This window comes from Saimiri boliviensis, chromosome 11 (genome assembly GCF_048565385.1).
Source record: "Saimiri boliviensis isolate mSaiBol1 chromosome 11, mSaiBol1.pri, whole genome shotgun sequence".
NCBI lineage: Eukaryota > Metazoa > Chordata > Mammalia > Primates > Cebidae > Saimiri > Saimiri boliviensis.
In genome coordinates this window covers 61556781-61582850 of record NC_133459.1, presented here as the reverse complement: position 1 = coordinate 61582850, position 26070 = coordinate 61556781, and the positions used below count along the sequence as shown (strand labels likewise).

At 39.3% G+C, this 26070-nt stretch overlaps 1 long non-coding RNA gene and 1 pseudogene across 1 annotated transcript in view; one reads left to right on the top strand and one right to left on the bottom strand.

Moving 5' to 3' along the window:
- The first annotated feature begins 10363 nt into the window (after positions 1-10363).
- LOC141580404 (uncharacterized) overlaps positions 10364-26070 on the top strand; it is a 43433-nt gene continuing 27726 nt past the window's right edge. The window contains exons 1-3 of the long non-coding RNA XR_012512609.1: positions 10364-10521; positions 14715-15058; positions 15532-15630. This is a non-coding gene — a long non-coding RNA (uncharacterized LOC141580404). The remainder of the gene's footprint in view (positions 10522-14714; positions 15059-15531; positions 15631-26070) is intronic.
- LOC101029087 (COP9 signalosome complex subunit 7b pseudogene) lies at positions 21949-22802 on the bottom strand (annotated as a pseudogene).

Here is a 26070-nt window from a genome sequence, read left to right as displayed (position 1 = left end):
AAGATCAAGGTGACAGCCTGGTGAGTTTCTGGTGAGGCCTCCCTTCCTGCCTTCCAGGTGGCTACCATCTCACTGTATGCTCACGTGACCTCTTCTGGGTGTGTATATGCAGAGACAGAGAGGGCATCTCTTCTTTCAAGGACACCAATTTTAAGGTATCAGGGTCCCATCTTTATAACCTCATTTAACCTGAATTATCTCCTTGTAGGCCCTGTCTCCAAATACAGTCACATTAGAGGCTTCAACATATGAATCTGGGTGTGAAGTAGGGCAACGTAATTCAATCCATGGCAAGCTCATTGCTTGACAAGGCAAGTGCTTTGTCAAATTTTCCCTGGGAGTCCATACTTTATGTCACCTTATAAGGTTACCAGTACAACGAGTGAAATCATGAACATTAACACATTGAAATGTTTAAAGTGCCATACCTATGGCATTATTTTTATTTACTTTTGAATCTAATAGTTACTGAGGGCAGGCTTTTCTTACTATTTAGCCACCCTTAGTTCTTATTCTGTTACCTGAGCATTTCTAGGTGGTAGATAGGAAGTTGGATAATGCTCGATTATGGTCTCACTCCCTTAAGAAAAATCTTCTGCAGGCAGAGGACAGCATGAAGTAGACATTTCACAAAAGGAAATCTTATTTTCCCATAATGACTGAAAACATACAGCAACTGGATTCCACAACAAACCGATCCTCTGGTAAGAAATTAGTTTAGTTTTATTTCTATGATATTTTTGTAGTTTTTTGTTTTTGTGTTTTTTTGAGGCAGGGTCTAACTCTGTTGCCCAGGCTGGAGCGCAGTGATATGATCTCGGCTCATTGCAGCCTCAACCTCCTGGGTTCAGGCAATCCTTCCACCTCAGCCTCCCAAGTAGCTGAGACTACAGGGACACAACACCACTCCCAGCTAATTTTACAATTTAAAAAAATTTTTTGTAGAGATGAAGGTCTCACTATGTTGCTGGCTGGTCCTGAACTCCTGGGCTCAAGGGATCCTCCTGGTTTGGTTTCCCAAACTGTTGGGATTGCAGGCGTAAGCCACCATGCCTGGCCAAATTGTTGTTTTTGTTGTTTTTTTTTAAAATCAAATGCATGAAAATTTAAGAGACAAAATCTGCGATAGTCCATTTCCAGTTGTACTGTAACGGAATATCATAATGTGAACACTGGACAGAGAAAATTAAGCCAGTGGGAGTGTTTTCTCATTTTAGTGAGATTGCTTCTGAACGTTACAACTTAGCATTAGCTATATGCAAATGACTAGAGTCAATTTTGATGAGTTGCTGCAAGAAAAGAATTAGTTTTAGTCATTTTTCTGTGTCGTATTTGGCATTTTCTTCAAAGTGATTCAGTTAACATGTCTCTTGGTAATATTCTCTCTATATTTATTTTGGAAGCAGCAGTAAATAATGATGCAACTAATATTTTAGAATATTCTAACAGCAAATAAGTTCTAAAAACTTGAAGAACTTGGAGCTTATCTATTTGCTCTTTTTAAATGACTATAGCTGAAGCTTTGCTTCAGAAGCAGGGGCAATATGATTCTTATCAGAAATGTGAAACTGTTTAGTAACACAATCTGAAAATGGAATGTTTGAGCTGGTCTGTGAAGGTCATTGATAACAGGAGTAGTATCCAGGACCTTTCTCTGTGATTGGCCACCATGAATGAATATGGGTGGAGCCAACAGATAGAAGTCAGGTATGACCATAAGATTTCCTGCATCAACAACATGGAATTATAATGCCAGAGAGTTTGCATTTTTCTGAATGCCATGAACATAGAATTTTGGCTAGTTGTTCTAGCAAGGTGTTGGGCTTACACACAGCTAAGAGTTGAAGACTTGAAGAAGCAAAATTTATAAAGTGGTATAACTCAGGCCGGGCGCGGTGGCTCCAGCCTGTAATCCCAGCACTTTGGGAGGCCGAGGCAGGTAGATCACGAGGTCAAGAGATCGAGACCATCTGGTCAACATGGTGAAACCCTGTCTCTACTAAAAAAAAATACAAAAAATTAGCTGGGCATGGCGGCGCGTGCCTGTAATCCCAGCTACTCAGGAGGCTGAGGCAGGAGAATTGCCTGAACCCAGGAGGCGGAGGTTGCGGTGAGCCGAGATCGCGCCATTGCACTCCAGCCTGGGTAACAAGAGTGAAACTCCGTCTCCAAAAAAAAAAAAAAAAAAAAAAAGTGGTATAACTCTTGTGACATATCTTTAAAGCTCCCCTTCCAACCTACCACACTTACAGATAACAAAACCAAAACCAAGAAATATTAAGTGATTTGCTCAAAATCACCCAACAAATTAGTGATGGAGCCAGAACCACCCTACGTTTTCTCCTTCCAGCCCAATATTTTCTATATCCAAGAAAGGGGCAGAAAGTTTTCCTATGGAAAAAGTTGAGGCAAAGGAAGTCCCTTGTCTGACCACCAGAGCATTTAGGATCATAGAGTCAGATTATCTGAATGTTTAGAAAGACTTAAAAATTAGGGGTTTTGTTTTGTTTTTTTTTCAGCGATGAGGTCTCATTACAGTTGCCCAGGCTGGAGTGTGGTGGCTGTTCACAGTGTACTGCAGCCTCAAACTCCTGGGCTCAAGCAATCATTCTTCCTCAACCTCCTGAGCAATTTTGACTACAGGAACCCGTCACTGTGCCTGCTTTAAGATTAGGTTTTGTTTGTTTGTTTGTTTGAGACCCAGTTTCATCCTGTCACCCAGACTGGAGTGCAGTGCTGCGATCTCTACTCACTACACCTTCTACCTCCTGGGTTTAAATGATTTTCCTGCCTCAGCCTCCCAAATAGCTTGCTTGGATTACAGGAACCCACCACCACGCCCGGCTAATTTTTGTATTTTTAGTAGAGATGAGGTTTTACCCATGTTGGCCAGGCTGGTCTAGAACTCCTGTCCTCAAATGATCTGCCCACCTCGGCCTCCCAAAGTTCTGGGATTACAGGTATGAACCACTGCACCCAGCCAAAATTAGGTTTTTAAATGTTGTCTAATCCAATCACCAATACATCACTTGAATCCAGTCTACAAAAGCCCTCCCAAATGGTCAGTCTATGTTTATACACTTAGAATGATGAGAAACGCGGCCTTTGATTTTTGTTTAGCTCAGACTGTTAGAAAGTTTAGTCTTATATTGGGCCTAACTTTGTCCTCCTGTGGCTACAACTCTTAGGTTTTAGTTCTACTTTCTGGTAATTCAAAAATCACACAATTAGCCATGGGAGTATATTATCCTTTACCCTCTTTCATGTGTATTACCCTTGTCTTTCCTTTCTTTCAATGCTTTGTGTTTTAGTAGGACATACTCATATGCCCACTGGACCGATCAAATCTAAAATACACCTATTACCAACGTTCATTGTGTAACACAGACCTGAAAACTCTCAAAGAGGGATAATGAAAAGGGAATGAAAGTCTGATTCAGGCCAGTTGTTTGGCATCCTTGAGGTCCTTTGCAAATGCCGATTTCATGTGGGTCTCAGTATGACTAATATAATCTACTTGGCCAGATTATCTCAACCCATTTTCTAAAACTCATTGTTTGCTTTGTTATCTCTATGTATTTTGTGATACTACAATTTCCATTGTCCATGATAGTAGTGCGCAAATTATATAAAGGTACTATCTTTCATCCAGGTCTGCAAGTATACTTTATTAACAATTGAGTTTTGTGTACCTTGTTTGTTTATGCATTGTTATTATTATTACTGAGACAGAGTTTTACTCTGTTGCCCAGGCTAGAGTGCAGTGGCACGATCTCGGCACACTGCAACTACTACCTCTTGGGGTTCAAGTGATCCTCCCGCCTCAGTTTCCCAAGTAGTAGGGATTACAAGGGTGTGCCACCACGCTTGGCTAATTTTTTTTTTTTTTTTCAGTAGAGGTGGGGTTTCAACATGTTGACCAGGCTGTTCTCAAACTCCTGACCTCAAGTGATTTGCCTGCCTTGGCCCCTCAAAGTGCTAGGACTACACTTTGTAGTACCTGGCCGTGTACATTGTGTTAAGCAAATTTGATATTTAAAAATCAAATTTAGACCCAAAAATTCAGAAAATGGGCCAGGCAGGATGGCTCACACCTCCCAAAGTCATTTCAGCACTTTGGGAGGCCAAAGTGGGTGGATTGCTTTAGCCCAGGAGTGTGAGTACAGCCTGGGCAACATGTCTCTACAAAGAAATACAAAAAATCAGCCAGGCTTGGTGGCACACTCCTGTAGTCTCAGCTATTCAGGAGGCTGAGGTGGGAGAATTACCTGAGCCCTGAAAGTTAAGACCACAGTGGACTGTGGCATGCAACCACCCACTACACTCCAGCCTGGGCAACAAAAGTAAAACCCTGTTAAAAAAAATTTCAGAAAATGATTTCTTTTAAATAACAAGTTTCTCAAATGTCCCTAAAGTATGATTAGACAGAAAAAGTTCTGTTCTAACCTGTGATCTCTGAAATACTTCAATTACAAATGGAGCAAGATATAGACATTTGAAATCTCCATGGGGAAAAATAGAATTACAGAAATAAACTTGTAGATGAACAAATACAAATGAGGAGATGAAATTCAACATCTAAAGGCAATCTGAATATTCTCATATTTTTTAGGGCTACAGACATGCTCCAAGCTTTACTGTTTGAAAGTTAGTGGAGCTTGTTGTGGCTCAACCTAAGAAGTTTAGGTATCATTTCAACCAATCAAATGTTCACAGACTTGTAGAAAACACAGGTTGGAAAGAACTAAAACAGATTTACAAGAAAAAAAACAAGCCCATTCATAAGTGGGCAAAGGATATGAACAGACACTTTTCAAAAGAAGACATACATGAGGCCAAGAAACATGACAAAAGCTCATCATCACTGGTCATTAGAGAAATGCAAATCAAAACCACGTTGAGATACCATCTCACGCCAGTTAGAATGGTGATCATTAAAAAATCTGGAGACAACAGATGCTGGAGAGGATGTAGAGAAATAGGAACACTTTTACACTGTTGGTGGGAGTGTAAATTAGTTCAACCACTGTGGAAGATAGTGTGGCGATTCCTCAAGGACCTAGAAATATAAATTCCATTTGACCCAGCAATCCTGTTACTGGGTATATATCCAAAGGATTATAAACCGTTCTACTATAAGGACACATGCACACGAATGTTCATTCCAGCACAGTTTACAATAGCAAACACCTGGAACCAACCCAAATGCCCATCGATGATAGACTGGACAGGGAAAATGTGGCACATAAACACCATGGAATTTTATGCAGCCATCAAAAACAATGAGTTTGTGTCCTTTGTAGGGACATGGATGAACCTGGAAACCAGTTTGCTGGAAATTCTCACCAAACTAACACAAGAACAGAAAATCAAACATCGAATGTTCTCACTCACAGGCGGGTGTTCAACAATGAGAACACATGGACACAGGGAGGGGAGCATCACACACTGGAATCTGTCGGGGGGAAATAGGGGAGTCACAGCGAGGGGTGGGGAGCTGGGGAGAGATAGCATGGGAAGAAATACCAGATATAGGTGATGCGGAGGAAGGCAGCAAATCACACTGCCATGTGTGTACCTATGCAACAATCTTGCATGTTCTTCACATGTACCCCCAAACCTAAATTGCAATTAAAAAAAAAGACAGGTTGGGTGTACATCAGATTCTACTAGGATTATATCCCAACCATCTAGTCAAAACAAAAACTGGGCTGGGCATGGTGGCTCACACCTGTGAACCCAGCACATTGGGAAGCCGAGGTAGGAGAATTACATCAGTGCAGGAGTTTGAGACCCACCTAGGTAACATATAAAAGGTCTCTTTTATAGAGAGACCCTATCTCTACTAAATTTTTTTTTTTTTTTTTTTCAGCATTAATCTATTCATGAAGCTGGAGCCCTCCATGACCTAAACCCTTTTGATTAAGCCCCACTTCCCAACACTGCTGCATTGAATATTTAGTTTTCAACAGATGAATTTTAAAGGAAACAATAACATTCAAACCATAGTAGAACGTGATACAATGAAGTCTTGGACTGTGTCTTAAATGTTTTTTTTTTTTTTAATGTTTTATTTCTTTAGAAAATGCATGACTCAAATATGGCAAAATGTTAAAATTTCACAAAAGTAAGTGGCAAATCTATAGGCAATTATTATACAGTATTTTTCCTATACTATGAATGATTAAGATATTGTATAGACTTTTTTTTTTTTTTTTTTTTTTTTTTTTTTTTTTTTTTTTAAGAGGTAGAAAGAGAAAGAGGAAGAGGGAGAGAGGATGGGGGTATTGCTTTATTGCCCAGGCTAGAATGCAGTCTAAATATGGGTATGCCTACAATTGTCCTCAATAATGGAGACATGAAAGAAAATGAGGGAAGAGAATAACAAACAAGAAGCCAACCAAGATTTCATTTAAACCTCTAAATTGATATGATGTGGTACTGATGAGAGTGTATATTTTGTATATTTAAAGTGGAGAGTTCTATAAATATTAATTACATTTACTTGTTCCAGATCTGAGTTCAAGACCTGAATATCGTTGTTAATTTTCTGTCTCATTGATCTGTCTAATATTAATGTTGAAGTCTCCCACTATTATTATGTGGGAGTCTAAGTCTCTTTATAAGTCCTGTATGTCTAGGTATTCCTGTATTGGGTGCGTATATATTTAGGATCTTTAGCTCTTCTTGTTGTTGCATTGATCCTTTTATCATTATGTAATGTCCTTCTTTGCTTCTTTTGATCTTTGTTGCTTAATTGTAACTTCTGTTTTTTATTTATTTATTTTAGCTCTCTGTTTGGTTGGTAAATCTTTCTCCATCCCTTGTTTAGAGTCTTTGTGTATCCTTGAATGTGAGATGGATCTGGATGCAGCATACTGATGGGTTTTAGTTTTTTATTCAAATTGCCTGTCTTTGGATTGGGGGATTTAGTCAATTTAAATTTGGAATTAATAATAATATATGTGAGTTTAATACTGTCATTAGCTGGCTATTTTGTCCATTAGTTGATATAAATTCTTCATTATATTGATGCTCTTTTTGATAATTTTTTTAGAAAGGCTGATACTGTTTGTTCCTTTCATATGTGTAGTGGTTCTTTCAGAAGCTCTTGCAAAGCAGGCCTGGTGGTGATGAAATCTCTGAGTGCTTGCTTATTCACAAAAAACTTTATTTTTCCTTCGCATGTGAAGGTTAGCTTGGCTGGATGTGAAATTCTGGGTTGAAAGTTCTTTTCTTTAAGGATGTTGAATATTGGCCCCCACTCTCTTCTGGCTTGTAGGGTTTCTGCTGAGAGATCTGCTGTAAGTCTGATAGGCTTCCCTTTGTGGGTAACCTGACCTTTCTCTCTGGCTGCCCTTAGTATTTTCTCCTTCATTTCAACCCTGGTGAATCTGACGATTATGTGCCTTGGAGTTGCTCTTCTTAAGGAATATCTCTGTGGTGTTCTCTGTATTACCTGGAGTTGAATATTATCCTGCCTTACTAGGCTGGGAAAATTTTCCTGAATAATGTCCTGAAGCGTATTTTCCAGCTTGGATTCATTCTCTTCGTCACATTCAGGTACACCTATCAAGCGTAGATTAGGTCTTTTCACGTAGTCCCATATTTCTTGGAGACTTTGCTCGTTCCTTTTTATCCTTTTTTCTCTCGTCTTGTCTTCTTGTTTTATTTCATTGAGTTGGTCTTCGACCTCTGATATCCTTTCTTCTGCTTGATCAATTCGGCTGTTAAAACTTGTGCATACTTCACGTAGTTCTCGTATTGTGTTTTTCAGCTCCATCAATTCACTTATTTTCCTCTCTAAATTTTGTATTCTTGTTGACATTTCGTCAAACCTTTTTTCAAAGTTCTTAGTTTCTTTAGATTGTGTTATAACAAGTTCTTTTAATTCACTGAAGTTTCTTATTATCCACATTTTGAAGCCTGCTTCTGTAATTGGAACCCACTCGTTCTCCATCAAGCCTTGTTTCGTTGCTGATGAGGAACTGGGATCCCCTGCTGAGGAAGAGGTGTTCTGATCTTGGGTATTCTCAGCCTTTTTTGACCGTTTTCTTCCCTTCGTTGTAGATTCATCCATCTGTAGTCTTTATAATCACCGTCTTTGTAATTGGGTTTCTGAGTGGACGTCCAACTTACTGATTCTCAGCTCCGAAATCTGAGCAACCCACTGCACCGACTAAATCAGCGGCGTTAAGATTGATGGTGCTTTTCCGACTCTGCACCGAGAACCGACGCTCCGAGGCGCCGGCAAAACCGCCTCGCCGGTCACAAGAGTCGCGCTGGCGACCCGTGGGGCTCCTCCGCTGGGAATCTCCTGGTGCGTGAGCAACAAGAATTCATGTGAAGGTGTGGCGTCCTCTCCTTCTTTGCGCTTTCAGTGGGAGCTACAATCCCGAGCTGCTAGTGATCAGCCATCTTGGATCTCTCTCCCCTCTACTAAATTTTTTTAAAAAAAATTAACCAGGCATGGTGGCAGGCACCTGTAGTCATGGCTACACAGGAGACTGAGGTAGGAGGATCACTTGAGCCCAGGAGGTCGAGGCTGCATCAGCCATGTATTGTGCCACCGTATTTCAGTCTGGGGGACAGAGTGAGACCCTGTCTCACAAACAAACCAACCAGAAACAGAATTTGAAACTTTCAGAAAGTTCCACTATTTTTGTTTTTAATCCATTCCAATGTCAGGAAGCTTTTTCTTGTGATGGAATCTAAGCCTCTATTTTGAGTCTCATAAAAGTTGCAGCTATCAACACCACTTCGTAAGACCCTCTATGCACAGATTCCATTTCTCTCTGGATCATGAATACCTGAACTAGTTATAAGGATTTTATGAGGGCCTAATGAGTGGGAAGATTCTCTTAGTCAACTTATTCCCTATGTACAAGTGAATAAGAGCCAGTTAAGGCATGGAGGTAGTGCTCACAGTACTTGTCTGGTTTAGGCTTCTGCCTCTGCACTGGCAGGGACCTAATTTGATATTTTATAGTGATGTTTTGATGTCTGAGGCTAAGTACTACTATCATAAGATTAGGAAACATCACTTTATAAGGTCTGTAAGTAAAGGGTATAATTATAAAATTTCTGAAATCTTTTATACTCAGTGGCAAAATTGAGTGTATTAGATTGAAAATTCTTTTTAGAAAATATTACGGGCCAACATCATAGGAACAAAGCACAAAACTGACTTTGGATCAGGTCTAGACCATTTAGTCATTCCTCAGTATCTGTGGGGAATTGATTCCAGGATCACTTGTGGATACCAAAATCTGCTCATAACTCCAGTCCTGCCATCAGTCCTGCAGAACTTGTGATATGCAAAGTTGGCCTCCTCTTTACAAGTGGGCTTTGCATCCCTCCAATACTGTATCTTCAATCTGTGTTTGGTTGTTCATTTGGAACCGGCTAGTATGGAGGGCTGACTATATTGCAAAAAAAATTCTTGTGTTAAAGGGATGCACTCAGTTCAAACTCACATTATTTGAGGACCAAGTGTATTTTGTTTTTTGCTGGAAACATTTAAAATATTTTCAAAATTCACTTAAAATTCAGTGTATTTTAGGCTGTTTAATTAGTGATATGTCTTTGTATAGCTTTTCTCATGTTTTATGGTTCTGTTGTTTTGATCAAAATTTACAAATTCGGGGTCATTATTTCTTCAAACTGCTTTTCTCTTCCCTTCCACTCTCTCTTCTCCTTTTGGGACTTCAATTACTCATATATTAGGCTGCTTGAAATCGTCACACAGCTCAGTGGTGTTCTGTACATGTTTTTTTTTGTCTGCAGTGTTAAATTACTGTTAATTCTACATTTTTTTTTTCTTTCTCTACCTAAGACATTGTATTTTTCATCTTCAGAAATTTGACTTAGGTCATTTATATATCATGTCTCTTTTTACCATGCTTTTTCTTTCCTCTCTCTTTTTAAACATATAGAATATATTTCTAATCATTGTTTTAATGTTCCTTTTTCCTAATTCCTAATCTTGGTAATTTCTTTGTCTGCTTCTATGGATTGATTTTTTTTCTTATGATTTTAAGTCATATTTTCTGATGACTTTTATGACTTTGTGAATTTGGGGCTAGATATCGTGAAATTGACATTGTTTGGTGGTAGATTATTTTATATTTCTAAATATTTTCGAGCTTTGTTTTAGCATATTAAAATAATTTAAAAGTATGTTCATTCTTTTGACGTTTGTCTTAGGTTCTGTTAGGTAGAACCAGAGCAACTTTGTTTAGGGCTAATTTGCCCCAACTACGAAGGCAATATCTGCCTGTTGCCTTATATATTATGAGGTGTTTATTTTTAACTCTGGCTATTGAGAATGTGAACTATTTCCAGGCCTCTGTGAGCTCTGAAAATTATCTGACCTGGTCCTGGAAAAGCGGTTCTTTTTCCAGCTTTGAATGGTTGCCTCACATACATGTGCTGATCAGCACTAAGCTTAAGACTTGAGGGAGACCCTCCACAGATCTTTGGATTCTCTTCCTTTGCTGTTTTGAGACTGTCTCCTATTTGGTGAGTTCCAGCCTAAATTCTCCACTTTGTTTCTCAACTCAGGAAAACCACCTCATTTCTTTTCTTTCCTCTCAGAGATCATTGTCCTGTATTGCCTGTTTTCTAATGTCTGAAAAATATTATTTCATATATTTATCTGATTTTTTTAGTTACCTTATCTTAGGCAGAAACGGCATCCTGAAGGTCAGTGTATTTTAGGACTCCTAAGTGAGAGGAATAGTTTCCAACTTTCTATACTAGTATATCCTAAAAATGTTTAGTATACAATATTTAAAGGCATTCATGTAAACAATTGAAATCTTATGTTGAGGAAATTAAAACAACAAAACTTGATTGCATATTGTGATTTCATATTTTGCAAATGTTAATATTTAATCATATGCAGAGCCATTTAGCTTAAGTGCATTAATGTAACTCATTTAAAAGAGGCCAGTAATTGTCCTATTAACTCCCAGTCTGGATATTATCTGCTCTGCCCTGCTGGTAAGGCCAGAGGGGGACTCTTCTATTGGCACCCACAGAGATTGCTCTGATCTGTTGAAAATCCTGTTAAAATCTAATTACTTAGGAGAATCAGCCAGGGAATATCTAATGAGCTCCAGGAAACCCACCAGAAGAAATTCTGTGTTACTAACGAATGAAATGTCTTCTGTCTTTCAATTATACTGATACCACATGAACGTAATTGCTGCCTTATAAAATGTGACTCTTGTTTGTTGTTTTTTAATTGCGTGTCATGAATTTTTTTTGGTCATGTGAAAATAACTTAATTTCCCATGGAGGAGAAATGATGGTGCAAAGCTTAAATAAGTGTACTTCATTTCCCCACAAATATTTGATTCTTGTTATCAAATGCCTATAAAAAGTATGTACATTATTTAGTGAAACAGTACAGAGATGTAAACAAGATGATTAAAAAACCTCGCATTTTTAATCTAGAATGAAAAATGTGTTAATCAAGAAACTCTGAAAAGAATCATTCTCTGCAATCATTTTCAAATATTGCCAAAAGAAAATGATTTCTTAAAAATGAAAATGTATTTATCTTATTTTGTAAATCTAACTTTGAGAATCTTACGTTTCTGCGGTTTACGTTTCTTTCTCTCTTTAACAGCAACATCTTTTTCCTTTGTTCCCATATCTTACCTAATTTTATATTTCTACTTTGCTGACTTTCTGATTCCCTATATTTGGGACTCGTTTTCTTTTTCCTGTCTTTTTTCCTTTGTTTCTGAGGCAGAACCTCACTCTGTCACCCAGGCTAGCATGCAGCGGCACAATCTCGGCTCACTGCAACCTCTGCCTTCTGTGTTCAAGTGATCCTCCTGCATCAGCTTCCCTAGTAGCTGGGACTACAGGCACGTGCCACCATGCCTGGCTAAGTTTTTTGTATTTTTAGTAGAGATGAGGTTTCACCATGTTGTCCAGGCTGGTCTTGAACTCCTGACCTCAAGTAATTCTCCCACCTCGACCTTCCAAAGTGCTGGGATTTACAGGAATGAGCCACCATATCCAGCTGGGACTTCGTTTTCTTAAAATTGAATGGGTAATACATCATATTGGTTAAGAGCACAGGTTTTGGAATCAGATAGACCTGTTGTATTCAAATCCTGGCTCTTCCATTATTTATCTAATATTTACAACAAATTTCTTAACCTTCTGAGTCTCAGTTTCCATTTCTGTAAAATGGGGACACTAATTCATACGTACAGCATTGCATAAGGTCCTTGTGAAGACTCTGTGAAGTATGTGAAGTTCTTAGCACAGTATCTTGCATGTTGTAAGAGCTCAAAAAATGGTAGTTATTATTTTTGAAGACTAATTAAATTTTGGAATATGAAAGAATTGTGATATCTAAGATTCATTAAAAACTAATGTAGGGTGAATTTCTATTATCCTAATGTACTTCTATCACCATGTTCCTATTAAATTTGTTGAAAAAATTAAAATAGGTCTATTTTTAGCGGCATGTCAGTGAACTTCATTTCAAAGTTTATCAAGTTTTTAGTCAATGTGTCATTTTATAACATGGATTGATTTCAGCAGATGACACTAGAAACAAAATGTGGTTTGGTGATACATTACTTAGAAAAATACCTGTCTTAGTGACAAATTATTATCAGAATGTTATATAAGATTTTAATGATTGAGGAGAAAAAAGACTATTACATATTATTTCAACAATTAACAAAGTAACTATTATTTAAAATTATTATCTGGCCTATAGAACTCTGGCAATTGAAATACTTGTATTGACAGTGCTTTTATTTTCAATCATTTAATAACATTAAAATTAGATTTTCTCTTTTGCTTAATATATAGACTAAAATAATTTTTTAATCAGACTATTTTGAAGCTTATAAGTTGCCTTGTAAATGGTTCTTTGCATTATAATTAGATAAGGAAGTAGAATTGTTATTATAGTGTTTTCACTTAGAATAGGCTCTTTAAACTTAAACGTTCTTTCTTTTTTTTTTTTGAGATGGAGTTTTGCTCTTGTTACCCAGGCTGGAGTACATTGGCGTGGTCTCGGCTCATCGCAACCTCCGCCTCCTGGGTTCAGGCAATTCTCCTGCCGCAGCCTCCTGAGTAGCTGGCATTACAGGCACGCGCCACCATGCCCAGCTAATTTTTTGTATTTTTAGTAGAGACGGGGTTTCACCATGTTGACCAGGATGGTCTCGATCTCTTGACCTCGTGATCCACCCGCCTCGGCCTCCCAAAGTGCTGAGATTACAGACGTGAGCCACCGCGCCCGGCCTAAACTTTCTTTCTTATATAATTCATTAATTCTTATAGCAACTTTATGAACTAGCCATACAGTACTGTATGATAGGCAATAAAAGGAAACAGCTTTTGTATATATGCAGTTCTGATGATATTTCAGGTATAAAAGATGTACATATAAATTATGTAAGAATTAGAATGTTTCAACAAAATATTTAAATGCTTAAAATATTTTGTTAGTTAACACTTTACATAGATTTTGTTTGGCTCATGGTAGCTCACACCTGTAATCCCAACACTTTGGGAGGCCAAGGTGGAGGCCAGGAGTTCTTGACCAGCCTAGGCAACATGGTGAAACCCTATTTCTAAAAAAAAAAAAAAAAAAAGAGTAGGGGTGGTGTCTCATGCCTGTAATCCCAGCACTTTGGGAGGTTGAGGTGGTAGATCATTTGAGGCCAGGAGTTCGAGATCAGTGTGGACAACATGGCAAAACCCAATCTCTACTAAAAATATAAAAATTAGCCAGATGTGATGGTGCATGCCTGTAATCCCAGCTACTCGGGAGGCTGGGGTAGGAGAATCACTTGAACCTGGGAGGCAGAGGTTGCAGTGAGTTGAGATCATGCCACTGACTCCAACCTGGGAGGTACGGCGAGACTCTGTCTAAAAAATAAATAAATAAATAAAATAACATAACAAAAGAAAAAAACAAAATTAAATTTAAAAATCCAATAGAGAGATAATGGTAGTATTTGGTAGAGGAAGATGTCAGAATTAATGAATTTATGGTGATTTTAACTGTTGGTTGAAAAGTTTTTAAGTAGTAAATAAACATTGTTGAACTTACTTCTTTGTCAGAAATTATTATACTATACTTGAGGACCAAGCACGAACTAATTTGTTCATACAACAAATATTTATAGAGGGCTTACTATTTGCCAGAATGGGGATGGCTAATTTCAATTCACGTATTGAATGTGTGTCCCCAATAGAGACACTCCACCTTCAGAGGACAGGATGCCTGGCATTTAGATGTTCAGTAAGGGTTTATTGACTGAATGAATAAATCCCAGTTTCTATGTCTCTGTGTTAGAATCATGGAATGTTAAAATTGAAAGAAACTTACATGAACACTTACACTTTCATTTGATAGACATAGAAAACACACCAAACATACTGTAGCAGCAGAGGTTAGAGGAGACCCTAGGTTTCCCTGGTCCTGGGCTGAGAAGTTTGTCACTGAGCACATTGTCTTCTTAGGGATACAACGGTGGGGGCGGGGGTGCCATGACATAATACAGAATCAGAAAGAGCCCTGAATCAGAGACTTGAGGACGTTTGTTGGTTGTCTTATGAGGCATAGTTTTAATAAATGGGTTTAAAACTGTTTTCTACCAATTCTAATTCAAGTAACACTTAACAAAATTTTTGTGTGAATAATATTTTGTTTTTATTTAAATCTTCAGAATATCCCTGGGCAATTTGGACTGAGCCCTTTTGAAGAATACTCATAATTTTATTTTGTGAATGAGTAGACTGGAAAACGTTTGGGTCCAGCTGAGAATGCACAGTTGGAAAGCAGGAGGAATGCTGACTGGTTGATGAAAACTAGCTCCAGAGCATTCATTTGACCCATGAGATCAAGGGAACAAGAGTTTTTGCAAGACGCCATTATGAGTCATGGAAAACAAGCTGATGAAACCTATGGAAACAGCAAGAGAATTCCTAATCTCTCTCTTCAAAAAATCTATCATTATACAGCACGGAACGGAGCCAAGATTTTAATTTTGAGGAACCAAAAAAGGATCAAGTATGAAAACCCTTTCTTTTATTGGCCCACATTGTAGATACTGATTTGATAATTTTTTCTTATACAGATGGATTATTTCTATTTTACAGATTATTTAGGTGTGCCTGAGTTGTTTGTTTATACATTTGTTTGCATTTATGAATCTTGCGACCTTTTGGCACCAGTATGTTTTTAAAAAATTCAGATAGCAAAATAAAATGAATTTAAATAAAATACTTAAGTACTTAAATAAAAAAATATATATATATATGGGTCCCTCCAAAATTTATATGTTGGAACTTAAACCTCAAGCCTCAAGGTGATGGTATTAGAAGGTGAGTCCTTGAGGGGGTGATTAAGTCATGAGGGCTCCTCCCTCGTAAATCGATTTAAGGCCCTTATGAAAAAGGCTTCAGGCCGCTAGGCACTTCCATCTCATCAGGCATCTGAGGAAACGCTGTTCATTTCGTGTCCTCTGCTTTCTGCTCCGTGAGGATGCAGCAACAGGTGCTGTCTATGAAGCAAAGAACAAGCCTTCACCAGACATCCAATCTGCCAGTGCCTTGATCTTGGATTGCCCAGCCTCCAGAACTGTGAGGAATACATTTCTGTTGTTTATTAATCACCCAATCTAAGATATTTTGTTATAGCAGCATGAATGCACTAAGACTGGGTTGTAGTGTTGAACAAGACAGGCAGCGAAGAAGAATTAGCAGGCATTATTAAAGTGAATACTTTGCCACAGTGTCAATTCATGAAACTTCACTCAATCTAAGTCCCTGACAGAAAGTTCTTTGGTTGTTGATATTAGCTTGTTAAACTGCTGTCTAAGCCTGGCTTTGCTGGGGAACTCATATATAACTAACTAAGTTAACACATCTTTTTTCTTTTTTCTTTCTTTTTTTATTTTTGAGACGGAGTTTCGCTCTTGTTACCCAGGCTGGAGTGCAATGGCGCGATCTCGGCTCACCACAACCTCTGCCTCCTGGGTTCAGGCAATTCTCCTGCCTCAGCCTCCTGAGTAGCTGGGATTACAGGCATGTGCCACCATGCCCAGCTAATTTTTTTGTATCTTTAGTAGAGACGGGGTTTCACCATGTTGACCAGGATGGTCTCGATCTCTTGACCTCGTGATCCACCCGCCTCGGCCTCCCAAAGTGCTGGGATTACAGGCTTGAGCCACCGTGCCTGGCCTAACGCATCTTTTTTTTTTTTTTTGAGACTGAGTTTCACTCTTGTCACCCAGGTTGTCATGATTTTGGTCCACTGCAACCTCCTCCTCCCAGGTTCAAGTGATTCTCCTGCCTCAGCCTTTCAGGTAGCTGGGATTACAAGCATGCACCACCATGCCCGGCTAGTTATGTATTTTTAGTAGAGACGGGATTTCTTGATGTTGGTCAGGGTGGTCTTGAACTTCCAGCCTCAGGTGATCCACCCACCTCGGCCTCCCAAAGTGCTGGGATTACAGGTGTGTGTCACTGCGCCTGGCTTTTTTGTTGTTGTTGTTTCGTTTTGATGGAATCTCCTCTTATCACCCAGGCTGGAGTGCAATAGAGCGATTTCAGTTCACTGCAACCTCTGCCTCCTGGGTTCGAGTGATTCTCCTGCCCGAGCCTCCCTAGTAGCTGGGATTACAGGTGCCCACCGCCATGCCTAGCTAATTTTTGTATTTTTAGTAGAGACAGGGTTTCACCATGTTGGCCAGACTTGTCTAGAGCTCCTGACCTCAGGTGATCCACCCACTTCGGCCTCCCAAAGTGTTGGGATTACAGGCGTGAGCCACTGCGCCAGGCCAACACATCTTTATTAAACCAGTTTCTGTTTAGTAGAAAACAAATACTTCACTTTGACAATAGAAGTAAAAGCAAAATAAACGAAATTCATTTCCTGTATAAAAATGAATACATTGGTTTCATTTACTTAATTAAAATGTATTGAGGATTATAGATATTCGTTTGAACTATTTGTTCCTTAAAAATTTATTTTCATTTTTTGATTTTTTGACTCTTCAACTAAGACAGCAGAAGAGGTGATTTATCCTACGCTTATTACACTTGGCGAATGGGGTCTTTAAACACAAGCGAACACAGAAATGAGTCCAGAATGTTACAGGTCCAGGGTAAATGACCCACAGGGATTGTTTTGATATGAAAAGGTAGGTGTCTCAGAGGTGGTGTTGGTGATCAGATGGTGATGGAACTTCTAGGTCCTTTGAGAGACAAGTTCTAGACTGTAGCATGCAGTCCGACAATGTATACCGACATCCCCAGCCTCTGGCACTCCATGTTTCTGTTCCTGGGGCCTCCATGGGTGCACAACCTAGCAATTTACCTGGACCCATGCCTCATCTTTTGAGCTTCAGCCTGCACATTTGATTTTTCCTCCACTTGGCTCTGGTGGAGTGGAGGTTTCCAAGAGGACAGTGCTAAGGCTGAAAGAAAGCTTCTTTTTTTGCTTATTATTATTATTTTTTACAAACAGGGTCTTGCTCTGTCACCCAGGCTGGAGTGGCCCCTTCATAGCTTACTGCAACCCCAGATGCCTGTGCTTAAGTGATCCTCCCACTTCCGCTCCCTGAGTAGCTAGGACTAAAGATGTGTGCCACTGTGGCCAGCAGTTTGAACTATTTGAAATAGCTGACATTTGATCATTTTTTTGACCTACGGAAAAATAAAAATTTTAGACCATTCAACCTAATTATATTTGCTAAGGTGTTTTGACTTGACCAAAAATGTCAGAAAGTTACCAAAATAATCACAACTCCAAATATGTTAGTTATATTACTGTTTATAGTTTTCTTTCTACCTTTCTTTCTCTTTTACCTTGATTGCTGATACTCATCTTGCTTTCTTCAATGAATAGTATTTTATTGCCAAAAAAAATTAATTGGGTAATATATCTGTCACTCTAAATACTAAATTATATATTTTTTAATATTAATGAGCCTAGAGTCCAATAGGGTAGGCTTAGCAAGCAGTATTATTTGACTTCTTTAAGGGACTTTTAAGCATCAGGGTGTAGTGGGTAGTATTTAATTTCCAAATTTAGTTACAGTTTAAAAAATATCAATTTCTTTCACTATTAGAAAGTATATGTTATACTAATTTTCTTTTCTTTTTTTTTTTTTTTTGAGATGGAGTTTCGCTCTTGTTATCCAGGCTGGAGTGCAATGGCGTGATCTCGGCTCACCGCAACCTCCGCCTCCTGGGTTCAGGCAATTCTCCTGCCTCAGCCTCCTGAGTAGCTGGGATTACGGGCACGCGCCACCATGCCCAGCGAATTTTTTGTATTTTTAGTAGAGACGAGGTTTCACCATGTTGACCAAGATGGTCTCGATCTCTTGACCTTGTGATCCACCCGCCTCGGCCTCCCAAAGTGCTGGGATTACAGGCTTGAGCCACCGCGCCCGGCCCGTTAAACTAATTTTCATTGCTTCTGACAAATTGGAAGACTTCATTAGTTTATAATTTGGAAATTATTACTGTGTTTACCCTGAAAACTAAAATTTCAAGCCCTGTTATGCTCATTTCTGATTTATTCTGGTAATACTATGGAATAATCTTATAATCTTTGCAAAATACAATTATGACAAAATGATATTTTCTCCAGAAATTTATTTTTCTATATCTGAAAAAAATGTAACAGCCCCAGAGTTTTTTTTTTTTCCCAGAAAGGCCAATGATTGTAATTCTTTTATTTTTTAAATATAAAGTAACCCCACTGAATGAGCTAAAGTTCCCCTAAGGTAGAGCTTGAGATGTTCTCTGTTTCACATCTTTTTTTTTTTTTTTTTTTTAAATAGAGACAGGGTTTCACCTTGTTAGCCAGGATGGTCTTGATCTCCTGACCTCGTGATTCGCCTACCTCGGCCTCCCAAAGTGCTGGGATTACAGGAGTGAGCCACCTCGCCCAGCCTGTTTCACATCTTTTAAGGCAACATAATTTAATTTGCCTAGCATTTGCCAAGAAAGATGACTGAAAAAGAGAGATTTAACCCGCTATTTATGCAAATATCAGGAAACCCTAACAAGTAACTCAAATTAGTGGACCCCAAATTTAAGACTTGTGGCTAGGCTTTTACGAGTTGACAGCAAAATGAGGAAAATAAGGACCATATAAATTTTCCATAAGGCAACATTTATTAAACTTAAATGAATGTTTATATTTTTTCTCCTTTTTATTTTTTGTTTTTAATATAGCCTGTCTTTTATGAAATTATACTAATTTTTTTATTGTTTCTATTTGCCTAGATAAACAGCAATCCTATGTGACTTCCCCGTCTCTTTTGAAATGTCCTTGAAATCCTAAACTCTTGGAAGCACTTACTACTTTTATGTATCTGTTTTCTCACCTGTTAAATGGAGGGTATTGATTCTTATTCAATGGATCAATGTGAAGGTTACATGAGATCTGTAGGTGGAAGAGGCTGGGACAGTACCTGACATTTTATACATGCTCCCAACATTAGTTCTATCTGAAACTCTGGCGCAGGCCTCAAGACTTCATCCAGTTTTCTTTTGCGGAGAATGAAGATCATAAGTTCAGATTGGGACACTACTTGGCACATAGTAGATGTCAAATAAATCTCTTTAGTCTGTGGAATACTAAAGTAGGAGGGTCTTGTAGGAGATTGATAGGAGGGTCAGGAGTACTAGAATGAGTTCTGGACAGGGAATCACTAGTGCATTGATGGTAACTAAGCAGAAAAATACGAAGACAAGAGGCCCTGAGGCAGACGGTAATGATTCTAAAGCCCACGAAGTTGCACTGCCTCCTCTCCAAACATGGAAAGGACGCACAAAGGTTCCTGACATCCTACAATATCCTCATAGCAGTGGTTTGGACCACGTTCCTCTTAATTTTTTTTGACTTTTTAATCGTCGATGAACGTCTGAAAGTCTTTGGACTCCCCTTGTTGAATCCTTAATTCCAGAGATAGAACCTCTTTTCCTGTGAGGCTTCAGCCACTTTGGCATTAGAGATAATTCTTTTTTTTGAGACAGAGTCTCGCTGTGTTGCCCAGGCTGGAGTGCAGCAGCGCAATCTTGGCTCACTATAACCTCCACCTCCTGGGCTCAAGCAATTCTCTTGCCTCAGCCTCCCAAGTAGCTGGGACTACAGGCTCATGCCACCATAACTGGCTAATTTTTGTATTTTTAGTAAAGACGGGGTTTCACCGTGTTAGCCAGGATGGTCTTGATCTCCTGAACTCGTGATCCGCCCACCTTGGTCTCCCAAAGTGCTGGGATTACAGGCGTGAGGTAATTTCCAACCTGGAGATGATTCTTTATTGTGAACAAATATGTCAGAACTAAGAGATTATTTAGGGGGTTCTTGAGTCAAGTGGGGGTTATTCCCTGTTAAGAACGATATTATTCTTGACAGCATGCAGCTGAAGAAGAGATGTACATGGGAAAGCAAGAAGGAAGGAGATCCTAGCCTAGCCAGCCAGAACTAATGAAGCCGGCCTGGCAATCAATGGGGTGACAGATGTTGTAGCCAGATCACTCTCACACCCAAAAGAGGTGTGTGATTTTCCTACTTCTGTATAAAAGGGCAGCCAGAAAGACCTTTTACAGCCCAGCCTTTGTTACCAGCTGTCTGGCTGTGGCTAGAACTTGCCTTTGTTTATGGTACCCTCCCCATTGCATCCCAAGGGTCCATTTCCTTCACAAACTTCATTCTCATGTGCTGGGTCAGTCTGTCAGTTTGAATACTTTTAGTGTTCTTGGCCTGGCTTTCCTTCCTTGATTTCTACTTATTGAGAGTGGGCTTCCTCTAAATTGTGAAGTTGACAAAGTTCATTGTCCACAACTCTGGGATTCTTCTGTGACCCTCACTTCCTGGCCCCCTGATGCCTTCTCTCCCTTTCGAGAGATCACACACCATATTTGTAAAATCCTTGCCTTTGTGGAGATCAGAATGACAGTTTAATAAATCAATACGCTATCATATTTATGGCAAGTGCAACTTTCTCAGATCCTAACAAGCTAATCTGTGTTCATATCCATCCTTTACTTCTAGTTTCAATGTGTACTTAGTCAGGGTTCTCTAGAGGGTTAGAACTAATAGGATATATGTATGTATGAAAGAGGGTTTATTAAGGAGAACTGACATACATGATCACACGGCAAAATCCCACAGTAGGCCGTTTGCAAGCTAAGTAGCAAGGAAGCCAGCGATGGATCAGCTTGAGTCCCAAAACCTCAAAAGTCAGGAAGCCCAGTGCAGTCTTCAGTCTGTGGACAAAGACCTGAAAGCCTCTGGCAAACCACTGGTGTAAGCCCAAGGGTCCAAAAGCTGAAGAACTTTGAGTCTAATGTTCGACGGCAGGAAGCATCCTGCATAGGAGAAAGATAAAGGCCTGAAGACTCAGCGAGTCTGCTCCCCCATTTTCTCCAGCCTGCTTTATTCTAGCCACACTGGCAGCTGATTAGATGGTGCCCACCCAGATTGAGGGTGGGTCTGCCTCTCCTGGTCCACTAAATAAAAAAAAATTTTTTTTATTGCATTTTAGGTTTTGGGGTACACGTGAAGAACATGTAAGATGGTTGCATAGGTACACACATGGCAGTGTGGTTTGCTGCCTTCCTTCCCCTCACCTATATCTGTCATTTCTCCCCATGCTATCTCTCCCCACCTCCCCACCCCCCGTCCCTCCCCCATTTCCCCCCAACGGACCCCAGTGTGTAGTGCTCCCCTCCCCGTGTCCATGTGTTCTCATTGTTCAAACAACTGGAGGAGGAGGGAGTGAGTGAGGGGGAGTCACAGTACCAAGAGGGTGGGGAGGCGCTGGTGAGGGGACGGGCAGGTCTGGAACTCACTGCAGGTAGAGAGGGGAGGAAATGGGCCCTTGGTGTCCCCTCCCCACCTGACCCAGGCCTGGTGAGTGCCAGCTGCCCCAGCCAGCCCTAGTGGCAGCTGGAGACCAGACCTTTCACTTTGGACATCTTGGTGGGCTGCCTCTGCTCAGCGTGAGAGGGACACTCCCGTTCAGCCAGGTGCTGCTCCATCTCCTGAGCCAAAGAGGATGTGGTGGCTTTGAGTGTCTTCTTGATGTTGGTTACCTCTGCTTCTACCTGCTGCTGAGTTCAGTTGTGATTCTCTTTGTACTGGTTGGCTCTCAGAACTTGCTGCTCTATGCCCAGCAGAACTGCTTCACAGCCGTCACAACATTCAGGCAGGGTCTTGACAATGTTATTGATATCCTTCTTTCGGATGTCACGGCCAATGCAGAAATCCACTTCCAGCAGCTGGTTTCACTGATCCAGCTTGCCCTGGATGATGTCAGTGTAGACAGCCTCAATGATGAGGTCTTCTAGTTCCCGGAGATTCCGCAGGTCTTTCAGCAACACGGAGTAGGGGATACACTTCATTCTTGATGCCAAGCTCACGATGATAAGATGCTTCAGCTTGTTCTGCTGAGCTGTGCTCAGTTCTGGCAGGCTCTCCTTGTTGGCTATGTAATCTGGGTATGTCCCATAGGCAAATAGGTTCAACAACTGCAAATAAGCAGCATTAGCTCCTTCCGCAAGCTCCTGCACATTGGCCAGCTCCAGAAGTTCTCCAAAGACACACACTCCAGGGGCCTCTAACACCTGGCTTATGAGAGTAGTGAGGGCTGAGCCACTGGTACCTTTGGCTAGTAAAATAAACTGCTCCAGGAGGTAACTTGAGGGTTTCTGTCCCCTGCCATTCTCTGGTCTTGAAATCTGTCCTCGCCACCTCTCGGTCCTCTCTGGCTCGGCCTCCCGGCACTTGCTCGCAGGTTGTCAAGCGTCCATGATCAGCCCAGTGTCCTCCCAATTTTTTTTTTTGAGACGGAGTTTCACTCTGTTGCCCAGGCTGGAGTGCAGTGGCGTGAACTTGGTTCACTGCAACGTCTGCCTCCCAGGTTAAAGCGATTCTCTTGTCTCAGCCTCCCAAGTAGCTGGGACTACAGGCACATACCACCATGCCCAGCTAATTTTTGTATTTTTAGTAGAGATGGGGTTTTGCCATGTTGTCCAGGCTGTTCTCGAACTCCTGACCTCAAGTGATCCACCCTCCTTGTTCTCCCAAAGTGTTGGGATTACAGGCGTGAGCCACTACACCTCGCCAGACAAAACATATTTAATTAAAAAATGTTTTTCAGTGATCATGTCTTGATAATTTATAAAATATCTTATTTTCATTCTTCTTCCTGCTGACTTCTCCCACCTTGTCATTTACACTGATATGTGAATTTATTGATCTCTCCAAACAAATAAGTCCAGATGGGGACAATATATTTGAGTAGATGTGTGCCAACATCATTCTGAAAAATGTTCCCAGAGGTACTGTCACCAAGATGAGTCTGTTTAGAATTTTGTCTTTGTAAAGAGAAGAAAGCAATGCTTATCCCATATAAATTAATCTTTTGTGATAGGATTTAAGAACCCTGATTGGGGAAGATGGTTTGGGCTGAGTTGCTGCTCTGAAGCTTGCAAATAAAATCATATAGGTAATTGTGTAGATGAAAAGGCAGTGAATGAGGTTTCAGTGCCTGTGTACTAGCTGCACTGCTGAACCCCTTGCTTGTATGGAGGAAAGTTGACTTGGGAAGAATTATAGGACCTAAGAGAAGGATGTTGGTTTCTTAATGACCACACAGACATAAGAGGTTTGGCTAATAATCCTATGTAAGCTACAGAACCTGGAATTGTTGCCCCTGTATACAGCCTAGAACTTAGAGGTTCTTACACTCAGAGGCTAGAAAAACTCTTCCTCATCTTCTGTCCCAGATATGTGGTAAAGAAGTTTGCCATCTGTCTGGGGGCATTGCCATCTGTCCAGGAAACTGAAATCTCAGGCTTATGCTGTATGTATGTGTGGGGTTTAAATTTATTCTACCTGCACGATGTAGGATTCGTAATTCAAGAAACTATTGATACTGGAACTATTGATACCATTGGAAGAAATGTGTCTGCAGAAACAACTGAAAATATTGTGTTACCATCCATACCTTTACAACCCAGAGGCACCTATCACTGCCATAGAGTATATAAACTCCTCTAAACATGGAATAGAAAATATTACAAACCTTATAAAGAAAAAACCCTCCATAAGGAACAGTTAACAGATATAACTAATAGTATTTGCACCCTAAGAACCAGAAATAATAGAATAATTTGGAAGAGCTTATAAAATAAATGTTTATAATGATATAAAATTAAAGGAAGAATAGAAAATATACTGAAGTAAGAGTAATTGTATAAAAAAATGAACAAAATATGTTACAAAATCTATATGAGGAAAATCACAAAAGTTTTATAAAAGCATAACTGATAAATGAATTCAGCAAAGTTGCAGGATACAAAATCAACATGTAAAATTCAGCTGCATTTCTTTTTCTTTTTTTTTTTTAAGATGAGTTTTCACCATATTGGTCAGGCTGGTCTTGATCTCCTGACCTCAGGTGATCTGCCCTCCTCAGCCTCCTAAAGTGCTGGGATTACAGGTGTGAGCCACTGTGCCCAGCTAATCAGTTAACTAACATGAACAATTCAAAAAGGAAATTCAGTAAATTCTATTTATAATAACATCAAAAAGAATAAAACACTTAAGAATAAAGCTACCAAAGAGATGAAAGACATGTACATTGAAAACTACAAAACATATTTGAAAGAAGTTTAAAAAGACACACAAAGGGGAAAGGCATTCCATGATCATGGATCAGAAGTCTTAGTATTGTTAAGATGTTCATACTACTCAAATCAATCTACAATTTGCCATAAGCCTTTCAAAATCCCAATGACATTTATTGAAGAAATAGAAAAATTTATCCTAAAATTTATATAGAATTTCAAGGGACCCCAAATAGCCAAAATTTTTTTTTAAAAAGAACAAAGTTGGAAGACTCACACTTCCTCATTTCAAAGTATATTACAAAGCCATGGTAATTAAAACAATGTGGCATTGACATAAAGACAGACAAATAGAATAGGATAAATAGCCCAGAAATAACCCCCCCTCCACATGTGGTCAAATAATCTTGACCATTCATAAATGAATTCAGCAAAGTTGCAGGATGCAAAATCAACACATAAAAATCAGTTGCATTTCTATACATTAACATGAACAATTCAAAAAGGAAATTTTGAATTGCTGAAGTAAAATCAATTGTATAAAAAATGAGCAAGTAAAAAAACATGGTACAAAATTCATATAAAAAATCATAAAACTTTTATAAAAGCATAACTGATAAATGAATTCAGTAAAATTCATTTATCAAGAATGCCAAGATGACTCAGTGGAGGAAAGGACAGTGTCTTCACCAAATGGTGTTGATAATGGAGATACCCAAATGCTAAAGAGTGAAGTTAGACCTTTATCTTACACCACACACAAAAATTAAATGAAAATAGATTAAAAACCTAAACATGAGACTCAATACTATAAAATCCCTTGAAGAAAGCAAGGGAAAAGTTTTATGACATTGGACTTGGCAACAATTTCTTGTCTGACAGTGAAAGCACAAGTAACAAAGCAAAGATAGGCCAATGAGACTATATCAAACTTAAATACTTTTGTACATCAAATGACATAATCAACAGAGTCAAAGGCACTCTATAGAATATAGAGGAAATATTTGCAAATCATAAATCTAATAAGGGTTAAATTCACGATATTTAAAGAATTCCTATGACTCGAAAACAAAAAAGCAAATAACCTGATTAGAAAATGGAGAAAAGATTTAAATAGATGTTTCTCCAAAGAAGATGTACAAATGACCAGCAAGCATTTGAAAAGATGCTCAACGTTACTAATCATTAGAGAAGAGCGAATCAAAACAACAATGAGATATACCTGATGCCCATTAGGATGGCTACTTTAAAAAACAATAGCAAGTGTGGGTGAGAATGTAAAGAAATTGGAACCCTTATGGGATTGTAGAATGGAGCAACTTCTATGGAAAACAGTGTGGAGTTTCATTTAAAAATTAAAAATAGAACTACATATAATCTAGCAATCTCACTTCTGGGTATATATCTGATATGGTTAGGCTTTGTGTC